Source organism: Micropterus dolomieu, linkage group LG15 (genome assembly GCF_021292245.1).
Source record: "Micropterus dolomieu isolate WLL.071019.BEF.003 ecotype Adirondacks linkage group LG15, ASM2129224v1, whole genome shotgun sequence".
In the NCBI taxonomy this organism is placed as follows: Eukaryota; Metazoa; Chordata; class Actinopteri; order Centrarchiformes; family Centrarchidae; genus Micropterus; species Micropterus dolomieu.
In genome coordinates this window covers 5,461,972-5,466,254 of record NC_060164.1, presented here as the reverse complement: position 1 = coordinate 5,466,254, position 4,283 = coordinate 5,461,972, and the positions used below count along the sequence as shown (strand labels likewise).

The window sequence follows — 4,283 nt, the reverse complement described above, 5'->3', positions numbered from 1 at the left end:
TGCTTTAGTTCATTTCTTTCTCACCTCTCTCATAGTATTGTTTTAGGCACCAAACGGCTGATAGACCAAATTAGCTGCTAGCTAATGAACATAGTGGAGTGTTCAGCAGCTAAAGGGCCAGATATTTCCCTCAGAAGACCACAGACAGAGCTAAAAGAGAGTGAATAGTGGCCTTCCAATAATCAGGTGGCCAGAAGCACAACTCCAAATAAATGGTAATGTTGCTCAGTAACTGCTTGATTAGTAAATATGCAACTTTTTGCTAACAAGCTGTTCACAACTTGTTCCCGTTTGCCTCCAAGTGGCCAAAATAATTAGTTTAAGAATACATAAGCTTGTGTTTATGTATATTTAAAAAATAACATTGGCAGATATATCTTTATCAGATATTTTTGATGATTGAATATCAATATTGATGTCAGCCTGTAAAAGCCAGTATTGTTTGGACTCTAACTTATGACATTTGTAATGCTGTCTCTAAAAACAAAATTCTATTTATTTTTCTAAGTTATTCTTTTTCTTGTGAGAAAGTGCATATTTTTACCTCATTAGGACTGGAAATACTATTTTATTGAAACTATCTGAAATTCTGTTTAAGCATCCCAAAACGCTCCAGCAGCCCATGAACTCAATTTCTCTGTTCCGACTCATATGGACATACAAGTCTGTAATGTATTTCAGAGAGGTTGCTGATTCAAATTAGCTAAATAGTAAAAGTTAAGTCCTAGTGCAGATCTGAACCATCACTGTTCCAAAGTGTTTCAATAAATGGCATCTACAGTATTTTAGAATTTGTATCTGCTCTAAATCTCAGACTCCTTCCCTCAGCTGTATTCACCACCACTCCTTGTAAATATATCTGTTCTGCTTACACATTGTTCTAATATTTTTTTAATGAACACTAATACTAATAGTACTTACATCCATCTTTATACTCCAGGAAACACAAAAAAAGTTTGTGTTGCACTGCTTCGGGTGAGAATCTCTTTTCTTATTTTATTTTATTCATTCCTCACCCGTAATGCAACTCTTCTACAGCTTATTGGATGGTAAATTCAGTGTGCCCTTTACTCAGGCCGCACATCTTTCATTGAAATATTATTACTATGCCTCAGTCATGCATGTGCTTTTAGACACGTCAGCTTCAAGCAAGGGTGTAGTTGACAGTTTTTCAACTCAGTGGTTTTGATGTATTTTATCACCCATCAGGCTCTCTTGTCTCTCGGGGCTGGGAGGAGATGTACTTCACTTCTGACTGTGTCACTCCATGGTGCCTTAAAGAAGTGATATTGAAACAAGGGTATTTATATGCCAGAGGGTACTTCTGCAGTTGAAAGAGCGTATGTAGATACATTATGGGGTAACTCAACTAGAACAAATTGAAATTACGATTTTATTTAAAGACATATATCAACATATTAAGTGAGCTATAACAGCTAAACATTATGTAATTGCCACTCCAAGTAGTATAAAAGCAAAATTGACCAAACCAATCTAAACATTCACAGTTCAAGTGTATAAAAAATAAACGTTAACAATATCCCACTTGTATATAATAAGTGGTGTTAAATAACGTCTATTTAAAATCCAACGAAGGTTAAAATCAAGGGCAACTGGACTTGGTTGAAAATACTGGAAGACGTTTCGTCCCTCATCCAAAGGACTTCTTCAGTTCTGACTGACTGGCAGGGAAACTCAGCTATTTAACCTCAGTGGGGTCGTTGGCCAGGGTCATCGATACCGCTGGTTCGTTAGTGTTACTGGTTGCTGTGACGACAGTCGTTACAGTCGTTAAGACTACCTGTGGCCAAGACTGAACGACCATCGTTGGTATCTTCACCTGAGGCCAATAGGTTACGTTTGTTGAGTTTCCTGGGAAGTGATGAAAGGACAGCATTGTAAGTGGGGGTTAAGTGGTGGCATACGTCATAGGATACCATGGTTTCATCTGGATCCAGTTTTAGTCCTCGAACTTTGTTTACAAAGTCAATAGAGTTTTGGACGTGGTGAGGCGTGTTTCCCACCAAAGGAGCTAAGATGGTAGAAATGTGTTTGGCAACATTGCCAAACACATTTCTACCATCATTCTACCATCTTACAACACCCTGGACAACAGAACTAGCTTCAGCCCTGACCAAATCTGTAAATTACTCGACCTCTGTCTAAACACCACCTACTTCCAGTACAACGGTGGATTCTACAGACAAAGTTGTAAACAAAGTTTGAGGACTAAAACTGGATTCTGGACTCTGCAGTCTACTTACATCTGAAGGACAGAGGACACTCGTTTGAGGACCACCAGGTGCACATTTTAGACAGAGAAGATGGACGTTTTGAAAGAGGTGTCAAGGAAGCATCTACACCAGGGTTGAGAAGCCGTCATTGAACAGGGGAGGGGGTCTACGCCACCACTTATCCCCCACTTACAATGCTGTCCTTTCATCACTTCCCAGGAAACTCAACAAACGTAACCTATTGGCCTCAGGTGAAGATACCAACGATGGTCGTTCAGTCTTGGCCACAGGTAGTCTTAACGACTGTAACGACTGTCGTCACAGCAACCAGTAACACTAACGAACCAGCGGTATCGATGACCCGGGCCAACGACCCCACTGAGGTTAAATAGCTGAGTTTCCCTGCCAGTCAGTCAGAACTGAAGAAGTCCTTTGGATGAGGGACAAAACGTCTTCCAGTATTTTCAACCAAGTCCAGTTGCCCTTGATTTTAACCTTCGTTGGATAACTATGACCTGGATGACTGAGAATCTTAATAGACGTCTATTTAAAATCTAAAATCAATTCAAAAGTAAACATGTAAAACCTGCCCTGCAGTAAATTAGAGAATATGAATCTTGTGGGGGGCACACTGGAAAAAAGGGGCATAGAGCTACTGCCCTAAAGTAAGTAAGTAAAATGTATATATTGCACTTTTAAAAGAAAATTACAAATTGGTGCACAGGATCTACAGTAGACAGAGAAAAATAAACATAATCCATACATCATACATTGTGTGTTTTGCACAAGTTGCAAATAGGATGGCTGCTTTTCTGAGACAGGAGAAAAGAGCATTGCAGTAGTCAAGATGTGAAAGAATTAGGCTTCGGATTCGTAATTCTAGATCTCTGGTTTATTTGCAATGTTCCAGAGTTGAAAAAAGAAGCTGGTTTGCACCAGCTTGTTTATGTGAGGGTCAAAGATTACCCCCAGGTTTCTTGTGGAGGGTTTAACATTGGTGGGCAGAGGGCCAATACAGGGCTTTACTTCGACAACCTTGTTGTTAGGACAGATAAGGAGAAATTTGGTTTTGTCAGGAAGGCAGTTGATTGAAATCCATCCGTAAACAGCAGGCAGGCAGTCGTGGAGGGTGTTAACATTACCCAGGTCGTGTGGCTTAACTGAAAAATAGCTTGCAAGTCAAAAGCATAGCAGTGGTGGGAGGTGCAACTGAACTGGCTAGCCAGGTTGCCTAGCATGTAGAGTGAGAAAAAGGATGGGACCAAGGACTGAACCCTGCAGAACTCCACAGAGTATAGGGGCCGTTGAGGACAAAAAGGTGTCTTTGATGACCTGAAACATCCTGTTTGTCAGATAGGTCAAAAGCCAGTTCAGAGTAGAGCCAGAGATACCAACCCACTTATTCAGACAGTCCACCAGGGTGGAGTGATGGATAGTATCAAAAGTCAAGCATGGCCAGGATCAAGAGGGAATCTCCAGGTCTGAAAAGTAAAGCCAGTCCACTGGTTGCAAAACAAAGTCCAGACAAACAAAGTCCAAAACAATGTCAGCCCTCTGAAAAGTATAATCATTCATATGTACTCAGTACTTGGTTTGGGCCCCTTTTGCATGAATTACTGCCTCAATGTGGCGTGGCATGGATGCTATCAGCCTGTGGCACTTCTGAGGTGTTATGGAAGACCAGGATGCTTCAATAGCGGCCTTCAGCTCTTCTGCATTGTTCGGTCTCATGTCTTTCATCTTTCTCTCGGCTCAGGTCAGGCAAGTTTGCTGGCCTATCAAGCGCAGTAATCCCATGGTCAATGAACCAGGTTTTGGTACTTTTGGCAGTGTGGGCAGGTGCCAAGTCCTGCTGGAAAATGAAGTCAGCATCTCCATAAAGCTCATCTGCTGAAGGAAGCATAAAGTGCTCTAAAATGTCCTGGTAGACGGCTGCGCTGACTCTGGACTTAATAAAGCACAGTGGACCAACACCAGCAGATGACATGGCTCCCCAAACCAACACAGACTGTGGAAACTTCACACTGGACTTCAAGCATCTTGGATTGT

The 4,283-nt window shown here is 41.4% G+C and overlaps 1 long non-coding RNA gene across 1 annotated transcript in view; it reads right to left on the bottom strand.

The window, feature by feature from the left end:
- Positions 1 to 922: 922 nt before the first annotated feature.
- Positions 923 to 4,283, bottom strand: part of LOC123983758 — a 12,577-nt gene continuing 9,216 nt past the window's right edge. The window contains exon 5 of the long non-coding RNA XR_006828274.1: positions 923 to 1,274. This is a non-coding gene — a long non-coding RNA (uncharacterized LOC123983758). The remainder of the gene's footprint in view (positions 1,275 to 4,283) is intronic.